Source organism: Microcaecilia unicolor, chromosome 1, assembly GCF_901765095.1.
Source record: "Microcaecilia unicolor chromosome 1, aMicUni1.1, whole genome shotgun sequence".
NCBI lineage: Eukaryota > Metazoa > Chordata > Amphibia > Gymnophiona > Siphonopidae > Microcaecilia > Microcaecilia unicolor.
This window is the reverse complement of record NC_044031.1, coordinates 330732751-330748847: the sequence shown is the minus strand read 5'-3', so window position 1 is coordinate 330748847 and position 16097 is coordinate 330732751.

The following is a 16097-nucleotide window of genomic DNA, read 5'->3' as shown; positions in this document are numbered from 1 at the left end:
GGGTCCGTGAAGGGGCGGACCAAACCGTATTTTTGAAAAAAATAGACGTCCATGTTTTATTCGTGAGCTGGGCGTTTTTGTTTTTCAGTGATAATGGAAAATGAAAGCGCCCAGCTCAAAAACGAATAAATCCAAGGCATTTGTTTGTGGGAGGGGCCAGGATTCGTAGTGCACTGGTCCCCCTCACATGCCAGACACCAACCGGGCACCCTAGGGGGCACTTTTACAAAAACAAAAAAAAAGGTAAAAGAGCTCCCAGGTGCATAGCACCCTTCCCTTGTGTGTTGAGCCCCCCAAATCCCCCTCAAAACCCACTGCCCACAAGTCTACACCATTACTATAGCCCTAAGGGGTGAAGGGGGGCACCTACATGTGGGTACAGTGGGTTTGGGGGGGTTGGACGACTAAGCATTAAGCAGCACAATTGTAACAGGTAGGGGGGGATGGGCCTGGGTCCACCTGCCTGAAGTCCACTGCACCCCCTAACAACTGCTCCAGGGACCTGCATACTGCTGCCAGGGAGGTGGGTATGACATTTGAGGGTGAAAATAAAAAGTTGTGAAACATCATTTTTTGTGGTGGGAGGGGGTTAGTGACCACTGGGGGAGTCATGGGAGGTCATCCCCGATTCCCTCTGGGGGTAATCTGGTCATTTAGGGTACTTTTTGGGGCCTTATTCGTGAAAAAACAGGGTCCAGGAAAAGTGCCCTAAATTCTAGCTACAAACGCATACTTTTTTTCCATTATCGGCGAAAGGCACCCATCTCTCCTCGGCCGATAACCACGCCCCAGTTCCACCTTCGCCACGCCTCCGACACGCCCCCGTCAACTTTGTATGCTTCCGCGATGGAGTGCAGTTGAAAACGTCCAAAATCGGCTTTCCATTATACCGATTTATTCGTTTTTGTGAGATAAACGTCTACAGTATCTCCCGATTTGGGTCGAAATCTAGGCGTTTTTCTCTTTCAATTATAAGGTGGATAGTGCATTTGGATTTTAAGAAAACAGACAATTCCCCCTGTTTACTAAAGCTTAGCTCACGTTTTCTGCAGCAGGGCTCATTTTATTCCTATGGGCACTGCTGCAGATAAACTCGAACTATGCTTTAGTAAACAACCCCCAATATTCCTTATGAAAGGCCCCACAGGACATTAAAAAAAGAGTTATGGATAGGAGGCGATGGCATTTTGTGACTTTGAAACTGGCTAAAAGGAAATAGAGAATAGTACTAAAAGGGGGCGTTGTCCAGTGTTTCTGATATTTGCATGAATAAATAGTAGTTTTCTGAAATCATCATGTACATCTGTTTCCATGAAACAAGAATAAATACTGCTATTTACAGATACATATGTATATAAAATGACACTAAAGCCAAAGGGTCAAAAACGTGAGACTAAAAAAGTTACCCCAACTGATTTTTTAAAGTATTAAAATTTAGCTCTTACCCTTTCAATGATAGCTCAAGGTGAACTATATTCAGATATGCTAAGCATTTCCAAGTCCCTAGAGAGCTTACAATGAAAGTCTGCACCTGAAACAAATGAGGGTTGAGTATCAGTGGGATCTGAGCCTTAGTTTCTCAGGATGCTATTCTAACTAATAGTCTACTTCACCATTTATCTTGTTGAGAAAAGGAAAAAAAAAGACTGAAAAAAAAAACAATAAAAATAAAAGGAGGACATAGTGCCATAGTCTTGTTTAGTATGACACTCAGCCAGAAACAAGGAAAGTTGCTCCTTGCTTCTGTAATTGGGCTGTCCAAGTGATGGAAGTGCTGGTATCTACTGATCAGTTTGGTAAAGCTAATCACATGTATCACTCTTCTTTCAGTGAAAACTAGAGATGTGCTCCCCCCCCCACCCCCTAAAATCAAGATGGGTTTCCTTTTAGTCATAATTTCTATATGGTAGAAAATATTTATAAATAGAGTTTTATCATCCAACATGGTAAATGTGCATTATTAATATAATTTAGCCTAGAGCCATGATACAACACTGTGTTTTCACACTATCAACATTTTCAGCCTAAACAGCTAATGTGAACAGTACAGTGAACAAGTAATGAATGAAAGAGAACATGATGATGTGAACCAGGAAGACTAAGAGAAAACCAGTATTAAAACTAAACATTTACACAAGGAAATGTTTACATAAGTGACTATTGTTTAAATGAAGCCTACTGTCTATGTTTTTCTTCTTCCTCTTCTTCTTCTTTCTTTCATTAGTAGCATAATTTTGATAATGTTCTTATGGCAGTCAGATTTCTGAGACGAGGCAGATTTGAGATAGAACATTGAGAGAGGAATTCACATGCCCGGGCTGCCCCTACCAGGACCCCAGGAGGAGAGAGGGCATCCTGGAAAGGCCAGATAACCTAAGGCTGATTAAAGGGGAGTTATTGTCAGCCAAAGCAGTAACTGTTTGAGAAGAGTGCTCTGGGTGGGCAAGGGGAGCCCAGCTCATGAGCAGGAACATGAAAGAGCCTGTTCAAGGCCAGAGGGTGCAACTCTGGAGGAGAGGACAGACAAGGAGGTCTGATCCTGTAAGAGTTTATTGGTAACAAGTATTGCTGTCAGCAAAGCCTTGGATTATTCAGGCCAACAATTATACAACTGGAGGTTTCAACAATGCTGAAAGTAAGCCAGGTGTGCTTAATGACAGAGAAGGGTAATGTTACCGGCTGCCAGAACCTGAGGGCTCAACCCTCGGGGAAAAGTGGTCAAGCATAGGTGAAGCCTAGGTCCAGTGTGTTCCAGTCCAGCGGGTTTCACTCCTGTATGTTCCAGTCCTGTGGGGCCCTCCAGTGTGTTCCAGTCCAGCGGGCTCCACTCCAGTGCGCACCCATCCGGTGCGTTCCAGTTCCATGTATTCCGGTGTAGAACTCCAGTCCGGGGTTCCGGTCCAGTTTTGTCTCATCTGTACCTTGGAGGTGATCTTGCCTGCCACTGCCGCTCCACGGTAGTGGCCCATGGGCTCATGAACCCAGTGCTCCCGGGGAAGAAGCCTGACAGTATGCCAAGGTCCTCGAGCATGCGACAGGTAAAGGATGCGCATTATCCCCTTCAACTTCTAAGCAGCTTGTAGATCAAAGGAAAAAACACAATTTGAAATGGCTGTGTACAAATGCTCGAAGTCAAAAAAATAAGATGGGAGAGTTAGAATATATAGCACTAAATGATGAGGCAGATATAATAGGCATCTCAGAGACTTGATGGAAAGAGGACAATCAATGGGACACTGTGTTAACAAGGTATACATTGTATTGCAATGATAGAGAAAATCAAATTGGAGGGGGGATGTGCTGTATGTTAAAGAGGGAATTGAGTCAAATAAAATAAGCATTCCACATGACACAGAGAGCAGCGTGGAATCATTATGGATAGAAATTCCATGTGTGAAAGGGAGGAGTATTCTTGTAGGGCTGTGTTACCGTCCGCCGGGACAGAACAAACAGACGGACGAAGAAATGTTTAAAGAGATTAGGAAAGCTGGCAAATTGGGTAATGCTATAATAATGGGTGATTTCAAGTACCCAGATATTGACTGGATAAATATTACATCAGGGAGTGCCAGGAAGATAAAATTTCTAGATGTAATAAATGACTGCTTCTTAGAGCAGCTGGTCCAGGAATAGACACAAAGGGGAGTGTTGAACAAAAGTATGAAAGATTTGTTGAATAAAAGTATGAAAAATGCGGAGTGGAAGGCTCCATGATTACAACAAGCTGTTTTAACACTAACCCTCCTGAGGCATGAAAAGAATGTGGCAACACATTAGCCAAAGGCAGGCTCCAGAAAGTCTGTGGGCTAAAAGGTAGGGGGGTAATAGAAAGCAGATGTTCTGCACATGATTAACAGTTTGTGGTATTCAGAGACTTGCACAGGAATGTTGTATGAGAGAATTAGTCAGAGGCCCGGTATAAAACTAGAGGGGAACAAAGAGGTAGTAAGCATTTTGAATTTTTCTTTGTCTGTCTAGAGCATTTTTGATTTGCCTTAAGCTTGCTGTATATTGCTTGTGTGTGTAGATGTGTTTTGAGTAGAAATGCTTCCTGACTACCCCTATTGATGGTAATCAGCTTGTACACTAAACAAATGAGTAAACTGTTTATATTAAATATGAAATTCGTCTGGCCTTCTCTACAAAAGTGGCGGCATCCTTTTATACAAAAGTGGCGAGCCAGCCAGGAGTAGGCCGCACACGGAAAAGAGAAGGCGAGACGAAGGACAAATTAAGTTGTTGTTAATGAAGTTTTTTACAGGATTGAAAGTAAAGCAAGCGTTGTTTAAACCTGATGATTTCTGTGCTCCACTGATGTGGGATTGATCAAACTACTGACGTGGACATACAGGTGATAACTCCTGGGCTTGCTAAAAAGAGAAATAAAAAGACGCGTGAGTAAGCTTACACTGTGGCCTTATTACCGATATATTTGTTTAGTTTTGTAGTTTTCTTTTTTGTATATTTTCTTTGTTTAAGTGCATTAGTATATTTTTGTAGATTGTGGCTTTATAGGAGAAATTGTAATAGTCAGAATACAATGAAAGGGAAAGGGGCAGATAAGAAAGAAAAGCCTCCTGTATATGCTATGTATTTAGATTTAGATAGTTCAAAAAAATGCTCCCCTTTGCAGCATGTCATAGAATTATTCCCATTAGAAAAAAAACAGATTGAAAAGATACATGAGAAATGGATCAAATATGATGCAAAAGATTCTGTTTTGAGCTGGTCTCAGGATGGATCGTTTGATCGTCCAAAATTATTATCTCTCCTGAGCTATTTACAAGAAAATAAAAATAAAACTAGGCAGAAGAAAAGCTTAGAGAAGCATCTTACAATTTGGAATTTATTTTCTTTAGCAGCAGATCTGTTTCATGCTGATGTAGATAGGATACAAAAAGAGGCAGAAAGAAATAATCCCCCGTCGTATGAATCTAGCAGGGACACGTTGTGCCCCATAAGGGCGACTGATAAAATGAAGAAATCAAAGTCAAAGCGCCCTGTGCCATGCGCTGGGTATTCGGCTCTTGATGACCCTCCCAGTGAGTCAGAAAGTGAAAAGGGAGGGGATAATGAGGACAGTGATGTGGGGACTAGGGAACAGAAAAAGGAGAAAAAACGGGTGAGACAGAAAGAAAAAGGAAAATCTAGTGCAGAATCAGGCACTTACCCTGATTTGAAAACCCTAATTACATCAGAACAATATGACCTGGCAACTCAATTTGAAATTGAGGGACGACTGCGGATGTCAACCCCAACTCATAAGCGAACAAAAACTATGCCAACATCTTTAACCCCAGGGCCCCCCAGGCCAATTTTTCGAGGCACGCATGTGGCTGCAGAGCTTATGAGACTGAATAATACTAGATATGGTGAGGAATGGTGGGGGGCTACTAGACACTTGTTAGATGTAAAACGGCTCCCCTTGCCGTGCGATGAAAATGGTCCTAGTACACATGAGGACATTCAGGAATTATTAAAGGCTGTCCACAAAAATTGCCCGGGTATAGGGACTGGAACATTTGTAAAAGAGGGATTGGAATTCTGGGATAATTGGTTCCACAAAATAAAACGTGATTTGGAAGAAGAGGTGGAAGAGGAAGGTAAACAGGAGATTTGCAGCGCTTTAGATAGTAGTGCTTTACACATGCCAGTTATGACGCGCTTAGACGCAGCTGGCAATCGAATACAACAGTACAAACCATACACCCCCGTAGATGTTACAACTTTAGTTGCAAAAATTCCCAGTATAGTGAAAGGAGCTCGTATGTGGTTAGATGGGATAGAACAGGCAACTGCAGGGACTCAATTGACTATTGGAGATTTTAAAGCCCTGTGTGCAGCGTCAGGTATTAGTATTTCTCAACTGGCAGTGCAGTGTGGATATCAGCGCCTGCCATCACATACTGTGGATGGGGATGTATACGCAGAGAATAGTAAGGCTGCTCTTTCTGCAGCTCTGCATGTGATGTATCCAACACCGATTGATTTTTCAGCCATAACAGCAAATAAATGGGACCCTAAAACTGATTTTTCGGCACATTTGACAAAATGTATAAATTTGTATAAGGCTCAAACAGGGCAAGATGCAGATGTAGAAAAAAAAAAAAAAAAAAGCAGCCTTGGGTTCAGCCTGAAGGTTGAGGAATGTCATCTGTTTTTGATTTCTCGGGTGTCTGGCTTTACAGGTTAGAAAGGTCAAGAAGAACTGAAATTTTTTTTTGTTCCTTTTAAAAGATTGTTTTAGATTAGATTTAAATAAGTTCTTTGTCTTATAGGGAATTCTGATCTCTGTTTATTTTAAAATATGTGTTATTCTGTTTCTAGTTCTCTATGTGGAATGTCTTTGCAATTTAACTTTGTTTGACTCTTTTTTAAGTGAGATTCCTGCAGTGTTAAGAGATCATCTGGCTTGAATTAGTTACAGTCCTAGCTAGCTCTGTGTGTAGGGCTAATAGGGGAAAGAGGTGATTTAAAATCTTTAATAACATCTGAACAATATGATTTGTCAGCAATATGGTTACTATGCTTCAGAATGTTATCAGAATGCAGGAATGCCCCAAGTACAAATGCAGACGCAGCAAGGATTGATGCCACAAGTAGTAGGGATACCTGCGAGTGCCCCGCAGACTGCAATGCAGCAGCCGGCGACGCAATCACAGGGACCAGGGGCTGCAGTACAGAGACAGGGTACTGTAAATGCTTTTCCAACTTGGCAGAATATTCCAGACCAATGCTATTGACTGGAAGCAAACCCGTGTCAGGAAGAGGGAATGATTTTCAGGTTAGACACAAGGGAACCCTTTATTACATTGACAATTGGCAAATATGGAACTCCTGTGAGATTTTTGATAGATACAGGGGCGAGTACCTCTGTGTTGTGTGCAAAACCACAGGGAGTTAAACTTTCAAATCAGTATAGAACAACAGTGGGATTTACGGGGATAGAACAAAGAAAAAGGCTAACAGAACCCACTCTGGTGCGCTTGCAATGCCAACCGCACGGTTCAAGGGAGGCTGTGGTACCCTTCTTAGTGGCACCTGATTGCCCAGTAAATTTGTGTGGTAGAGACTTATTGTCTCAATTAGGATTGTGTTTAGATTTTGGAAATAAAGAAATACCAAGTTTGCTCACCATGGTTCAACAGTTGAATAATGAAAATAAAGTAAGGGTTATGGAAGAATTACCACAACATATTTGGAGTACAAGTGATTCACCATATGGACTAGCCATAAATGCAAAACCCCATAAGATAGAATTAATAGAAGGGGCACAGGGGCCGAAGCAAGACCCTTACCCCATACGACCTAAATTAGTATCCAAAACCCTGGAACACATTGATAAATTATTGAAATGTGGTATTATTGAACCTTCAGTATCCCCGTACAATACCCCATTGTTTCCTGTCCCGAAAGGGGAAAACAATGTAAGGATAGTACATGATTTAAGAGAGCTAAATGAAGTTACAAAAAATCAATTTCCGATTTGTGCAAATCCTGCTACACTTCTGCACACTCAGAATATATATGCATATAACACTGTTATTGACTTGTCTAATGCATTCTTTTCAATACCTCTTCATCCAGAGTCTAGGGATTTGACGTCATTTATAGTACAGAATGAGGCATACAGGTGGACTAGGATGCCTCAAGGCTTTACTGATAGTCCATCGGTATTCTCAAAACAACTAATGATGGATTTAAAGGATTTCAGGAGTCAATTGCCTGACACGGTGTCATTGTTTGTCTATGTAGATGATATTCTACTGTCTGCTGAGACTGAAGCAGAATGCCTAGATTGGACTAGAAAATTATTTTTGTTATTAGGAGAGTTAGGATATAAATGTAACAGGGAAAAATGTGTTATAGCTCAGTCTACTGTCACCTTTTTAGGACAAAATGTTTCAGCAGAACATAAGGTCATTATACCGGAAGTTATATCTATTTTAAATGAAACCCCGGTACCGCAAACAGTTACCCAGTTACGTGCTGTTTTGGGAATGTTAAATTACTGCAGACAATGGATACCAAATGTACACAAAAAGTAATGAGACTTTATAAACATTTGAAACTGCCCGCAGCCACACCAAAGAATACACTAATTGTATTGGAAGAACAGGATAAAATAGTGCTGGCTAAGATTGTGAGGGATTTGTTATCTCCAGGACCGTTAGCAGTAATAGATATCCAATCACCTGTGCATTTGTGGGTAAAAGACATGGGAAATAGTTGGGCAGCTATGATTAATCAAAACAATGAAGTAAATGCACCAGTAGCTTTTTTGTCAGGCTCTTTTAATCATGTGGAAAAGGGAATGAAAGAAATACCAAAGTTACTGACAGCTATAGTGGCTGCAGTAGGCAAGTGGAGAGCACAAATGCCTTTTGTTCCTATTGTAATACATACTAACCACACGATTAAAACGCTGTTGAGCCCTAGCCAAACAGCATTGACAGCCACTAGATTTGGAAAATATCAAGCAGTACTTTTAGGACAAGATATAAGAATAATACCATTAACTAAAGAACAGAGAAATAAGATAGATCTGCTTTTTCCTGTTGATCAAGAGATTGAGATTGATACTATAGAAATCCCTACATTTCACTGTCTTACTTTTGAACCCTTATCTGATGGGTTAATATGGTTTACAGATGGAGCTTGTGAAAGGACTGTTGCAGGCTTTGCCTGCGTGCAGGTAGATGAGAATCTAAGAAAGATAATGCAAGTACAATATAAAACCCCTCCTGATCATACTGCACAGCATGCTGAACTTTTAGCCGTTATTACGGCCTTACAACACACTGATATGACTCAAAATGTCACTATATATACTGATAGTGGTTACGTTGCAAGTTCACTACAGTATCATATATTAAAATGGCAGCGTAGGGGGATGATAACCAGTGCAGGTAAAAATCTACAACATTACACATATTGGAAATTGCTGTTTGAAATATTGGCAAAAAGGGAACGTGAAGGTAGAAAAACTGCAGTTGTGTGGACCCGGCCCACACTGAAAGGCCAACCTTTGAGGCACTAGGTAATGCAATGGCTGATGCAGCAGCAACGGAGGTGGTTAAGCAAAGTGAAAAGATTTTGTATAATACTAGACAGACACAGGAAGGGCCACTTACGAATGTAGATAAGATTGAAATGTGGCAGCCAGAGGGACAGGAAAGTGAAAAATGGTTGAAGAGAGGATGTATGAAATTGGGAAGTGAATGGTTTAATGCAGAAGAAGGATTACCTTGCATGCCAATGAGCCAGGCGATTAAGGTATTGGCTGAGTGGCATGCAACCATGCATTGGAATAAGGAAACAATGAGGCAACAATTTGAGCAAAGATTTTGGACTTTAAAAATTGATAACCTGATTCAACAGGTTGTGCAAAATTGCATGGTATGCAATATTAACATACCTAAACGAGGTCCTAAAATATCACCTGGGACACTTCCAATACCAGAAGGCCCAGCAAAAGAATGGTATATCGATTTCACCGATATGATTGTTCCAGTGCAGGGAAAAAGGTATTTGTTAGTTTGGGTGGATGCTTTTTCAAGGTGGATAGAAGCATTTCCATGTAAAAGGGAGACAGCACATGAAGTGGTACAATGCCTGGTAACTCATATTATGCCAAGACATGGGTGTCCGTCTAGAATAATTTCTGATAACGGGACACATTTTAATAACAGTGTTTTGAAAGAAATGGAAACGATTATGGGTTTAACACACAGAAAAGTATCAGTGTATCGCCCCACCTCCAATGGTTTGGTGGAGCGCTACAATGGTATTTTAAAAACTAAATTGAGAGTATTACTGAAGGCTTTAAACAAGGAAACAGCAGGTAAACCATATACCTGGCTTGATTTGTTACCATTAGCTTTGATGGTTATAAGGGCCCAACCTAATGGGCGTACTAAATTGACCCCATTCCAAATTCAGACAGGACGTCATTTCTTCCCGATGCAGACAGCAAGTACTGATAGCACAGCTCAGTACTGGCAAAAGCTACAACCTATGTTGAACCTGACAAGTGATATGATCCGAACAAATGTAGCATCACAGGCAGGGATTACTAATGATGTTTGTGCTTTTAAAGTAGGTGATCTAGTACTGCGAAAGAACTTTACACATAAAACATGGAAAGATCCTGTGTATGTAGGGCCTTTTGCTATCACGGCCCTTACTCAGACCGCTGCCCGTCTGGAAGGTCATACTTCTTGGATACATTTAGCAGATATTCGACGAATTAATAACATTGAAATGGACAAAGAATAAACAAACATCATGTCCCTAAACATGATGGTATTGGACTGTTGGTGTTTGTTAATGGACAATGAACACATATGAGAATAGACTTGTTACAGTGGCCAAAATGTTGAATTTGACTGATTGTATCATATGTGCCCACTGATTGACATCATCCTTGTCCTTGCCAGCTATGATGAATGGGACTACAATGATAAAATCATGTCTGTTATCCCAATAATACCTGTGTAAGGGACTTCATTGGACAAATGAGACTATTTATAAGCAAGCCTTGCTTATGGACAAGTACCCACAGACATCATGTTGGTGTCTGATTAATAGTATGACAACTGAACACATTCCCCCGATAAAGTGCACTTACATGCAGAATGTTGTAACAACTGATTCAATGAATGTTATGCTTTTAATTTGTGTAATTTTTAATGCCACATCAGCTAATGAAAAGTAAGAATGAATGACAGTGTATTCCCCTTTGATGAAGCTCACTGTCTGTATTCAAAAGAAATATAAATTTTGTACCCTAGTACAATTGAATCTGTTTAATGCAACATGTATTAGCATGTTTGCAAAGATGTGCCAGGATGCTTTTAAAATAACAATGATAACTGAAATCAAGAATAAATAGAACTTTAATATGTCAGCCAAAAATATTGAAAAAGCGTGCAGAAACTGAATGCCACAAACAAAGGGGGGAGGAAATTTAGAAGGGAGGTAAGGATACAGACTGGAGCTAAAACAGATGTTTGAGTCCTGGAATACCAGGCCTCAAAAGGGAGGATTTGTTGAACAAAAGTATGAAAGATTTGTTGAATAAAAGTATGAAAAATGCGGAGTGGAAGGCTCCATGATTACAACAAGCTGTTTTAACACTAACCCTCCTGAGGCATGAAAAGAATGTGGCAACACATTAGCCAAAGGCAGGCTCCAGAAAGTCTGTGGGCTAAAAGGTAGGGGGGTAATAGAAAGCAGATGTTCTGCACATGATTAACAGTTTGTGGTATTCAGAGACTTGCACAGGAATGTTGTATGAGAGAATTAGTCAGAGGCCCGGTATAAAACTAGAGGGGAACAAAGAGGTAGTAAGCATTTTGAATTTTTCTTTGTTTGTCTAGAGCATTTTTGATTTGCCTTAAGCTTGCTGTATATTGCTTGTGTGTGTAGATGTGTTTTGAGTAGAAATGCTTCCTGACTACCCCTATTGATGGTAATTCGTCTGGCCTTCTCTACAAAAGTGGCGGCATCCTTTTATACAGGAGCAATTTTAGATCTGGTCCTTGGTGGAGTGCAGGGCATAGTGCAAGAGGTGGCAGTGTTGGGTCCCCTAGGAAACAGTGATCATAACATGATTAAGTTTGAGCTACTATCTGGGGGCGCTCAGGGAGGTCAAGGCCATAGCGAAGAAATTGAATGAATTATTTGCTTCTGTCTTTATGGAAGAAGATGTAAGAGATCTGCCTATACCAGAAATGGTTTTCAAGGGTGATGATGCGTAGGAATTGAAAGAAATATCGGTGAACCTGGAAGATGTACTGAGCCAAATTGACAAATTAAAGAGTAGTAAATCACCTGGACTGGATGGCATACATCCAAGGGTACTCAAAGAACTCAAGCATGAAATTGCAGATCTGCTGTTAGTAATATGTAACTTGTCATTAAAATCATACGTAGTACCTAAAGATTGGTGAGTGGCCAATATAATGCCAATTTTTTTAAAGGATTCCAGAGGTGATTCCGGGAAATTGCAGACCGGTAAGCCCAATATCAGTGCCGGGTAAAATAGTGGAAACTATTATAAAGAATAAAATTATAGAACACGTAAATAAACATGGTTTAATGGGACAGAGTCACATGGGTTAAGCCAAAGGAAGTCTTGCCTTACCAACTTGCTTCATTTCTTTGAAGGTGTGAATAAACATGTGGATAAAGGTGAGCCAGTTGATATAGTATATCTAGATTTTCAGAAAGCTTTTGACAAAGTTCCTCATGAGAGACTCCTGATTAAATTAAAGACTCATGGGATAAGAGGCAATTTTCTGGTGTGGATTAGGAATTGGTTATTGGACAGAAAACAGAAGGTAGGGTTAAATGGTTATTTCTCTCAATGGAAGAGGGTGAATAGTGGAGTGTCGCAGGGATCAGTACTGGGACCAGTGTTATTTAGCATATTTATTAATGATATGAAAATTGGAATGACGAGTGAAGTGATTAAATTTTATGATGACACAAAACTATTCAAGGTTGTTAAACACATGTGGACTGTGAAAAATTGCAGGAAATCCTTAGAAAACTGGAAGACTGGGTATCGAAATGGCAGATTACATTTAATGTGGACAAATGCAAAATGATGCACATTGGAAAGAATAGTCTGAATCATAGTTGCATGATGCTAGGGTCCACCTTGTGTGTCAGCACTCAAGAAAAACATCTAGATGCTGTTGTAGATAATACACTGAAATCTTCTGCTCAGTGTGCAGTGGTGACTAAAAAAGAAAACAGGATGCTTGGAACTACAATGCCTTTGTATCACTCCATGGAGAAACCTCACCTTGAGTAATCCATTCAGTTCTGGTCGCTGTATCTCAAAAAAGATATAGCAGAATTAGAAAAGGTTCAAAGAGCAACTAAAATGATAAAGGGAATAGAACTTCTTTCTTTTGAGGAAAAGCTAAAGAGGTTAGGGCTCTTCAGCTTGGAAAAGAGACAAATGACTGGAGATATGATTGAGGTCTACAAAAGCCAGAGTGGTGTAGAAGGAGTAGAAGTGATTCAATTTGTAACTTGTTCCAAAAATACAAAGAGTAGAGGACACTCAAGGAAGTTACATGGAAATATTTTTAAAACAAAGAGGAAGAAAGTTCACTCAATGAATAGTTAAGCTCTGGAACTCTTTGTCAGAGGATGTAGTAACACCGGTTGGCATATCTGGGTTTAAAAAAAAGGTTTTGTAGAAGCTTCTTGGGGAAAAGTCCATAGTCTGCTATAGATACAGACATGAGAAATTACTGCTTGCCCTAAGATTGGTATCTTAGAATGTTGCCACGATTTGGGTTTCTGCCAGGTACTTGTGACTTGGCTTGGCCACTGTTGGAAACAGGATACTGGGCTGGATGGACCATTGGTCTGACCCAGTATGGATATTCTTATGTGTATGTTAACCAAAACTATTTACATATTATATACAGGTACTTTCTGTCTTTCTAATGGGCTCACAATCTTTGTTTTGTACCCGGTTTGTACTTAAATAGTCAAGCTCTGAAACTCATTGCAGGAGGATGTGGTAAAAACAGTTAGTGTATCTGGGCTTTAAAAAGTTTTGGACAAGTTCCTGAAGGAAAAACCCACAATCTTCTGTTAAGATTGATATGGGAAAAGCCACTTATATCACCTGAAGAAGCTTTTGATAAGTGAAATGGAGATCCCTATAGGGACTTTGATATTTAAGCTAAGTGCTTGCTGTAACAAAACACATGATGTGTATTTCTCCTAACTGTGTTTTAAAGCTTTTGTAGAAAATACTTTTTCTTTTTCAGATTAAGTTTGGTGAAAGGCAATCTGCAATACCATTGGCTGGATGATTTCAAAGCTGGTGCCCTGGCCTTTGATTGGCCCTGGAGGTCAAATCTGGCCAGATAGTACTGGAGTTTCCCCAGTCTCAGCTTTGGAGTACAGAGGAGAAACATCTTTGTCCTTAGACACAAGACTTGTGAGCAGTTAATTTCCTGAAATTCCCCAGGTGCTACCCAGATAGTAACAAGTGTTAGATAGTTTTGATGTTGATCCTTGTTTTGATTATCTGTTACTGCTTGCTGTACTTTTTCACCAGTTTTTCAATGGTTCACTGTTATACTGTTAGTTTATTGGCTCTTTTGTTCTAGACTGACTAAGAATCCTAGTGATTTATGTATTGGGTCTGTGGGTGCTTTTCACCTGAGAGTGTGACCTCAGTAACCTAGAAATCACTGGGGAATAACTTGAGCATGGGAGGTTCACCTAGAGGCAAGTGGGACCCAGTCGGTGGGGTGGAGAGTGCTAGAGTGGAGAATATACCCAGGTGCAGGCGGGCCTGAGCAGTGCTGAGGGCAGACTTTCTAAGTGGTCGCAGGGTTAGTCCCAGGTGGGTGATAGGCATTTAGTGATACTTGATTTTCTTGATTGAAATATGTTATGATAAAGAGAAAATAAAGATTTGAAAGTTTACCTAAAAATATTTTGGTGCACATAACTTATTACAAATAATTATGGACTTTTTTTAAAAAATGACCAACGATAATAACAGAGTCAAGCTTATGCTGACACATTGCTGACACAAGAAAAATGTCACAGCAGAGTTTTGATGTCTTTTTCCTTCTTACATATTACAGAGAGTTTTAATAGTTTCTGTGCTGTGAGGTCTTTTTTTTTTTCATTTCATCTTTGTTCTGGTGTTTTGATACTATGTTTTGTGAGGTTGCTGAAAATTTTCCCTATTTTTGTTCTATGACCGGAACACAGACATTTCAAAGAGACATGTTATGGGCATGGTTTGGGAGGGTCAAGAATTACAATGGGAATACATGTATATGTTTTAAGAATTCCTTATACAACCTTTGAGGGACCCATTTGTTTCATAAAAGTGCTTGTTCAGCCAGATCATTAAGCGAGGGATTAATTATCAGTGTGGGCTACCATTAAGAAATATACAGTAATTTTACCATTAAGTCATGCTATTGTAGCACAAGTCCTATTTTATTTATTTGGATTTTTCTCACAACTCTTTTAATAGTAGCACAAGGGGAGTTACTTTCAGGTTTACTGGGTATTTCCCTGTTGCTTGAGGGCTCACAAGTTTGTACCTGAGGCAGTGGAGGGTTTAATGACTTGCCCAAGATCACAAGGAGCAGAAGTGGGATTTAAACTGGTCACCTCTGGATGTCAAGACCAGTGCTCTAACCACTAGGCCACTCCTCTACACTAGGCCACCCCTCCACTAATAATTGGGGAGGTTTACATGAAAATAAGTTTTAAAGGTAGCCCACATTGATAACTTCCCCCCCCCCAAGGGGTTAATTATCATTAATCCCCCCAGTTTTATCTTTGCCTCAAAAGTTTTACACCCCCCTTTTTTGTACTTTTGTTGGTGCTCCTTATATATTTTTTTAAATCAAGCCATTATACAAAGTACTTTCACTTACACATAGAATTTTGTGAAATTGCCACTTCCACACATATTCACAGACACATATACAGGTAAGCTGCCAAGTGATACCAGTCTTTTGTTGTTGCTATTTGTACTTTTCTAAAATCACTGCTCCCCCTGTATGTGCTGGCAAATAATCCTTTTGTCAGAGCCATTTGTAAAATACCGAGGAAAGGTAAGTGTCTTGACCTGGATGCCCCATTTCCCATTATGCAAATGGGGCTTCATGTATAATATTTAATATAACTGACACCATACCTGTCAAAAAGTTACAATACTAAGCCCTCCTTCAACATTTGCAGAATTGGCTTTTTATACTACTATTATTCAATGTTTAATTTTTAATTATGGTATTTTCTTTAAAACACAAAATATTGGAAGACTGCACTGTATGCCTTTGATGAAATAGGTCTATTACAATATGCAATTATTTGTAGCTGTACTGGTGCTCTTAGATACAGGTTTTGTTTTCTCATGAAATCTATCCCCAGCATCACTGAATGCTTTACTTGTGTGTGTGTATTCTTTTTTAAATACTGCATCTTTGTGGATCATGCTGTTTTTTAAGTGTTTCAGTTTAATTATATTGTATATGTTTGATATAGCAGTGAAAACCACTTTAGAAACATACAATTGCTGCAATAAATTTTAA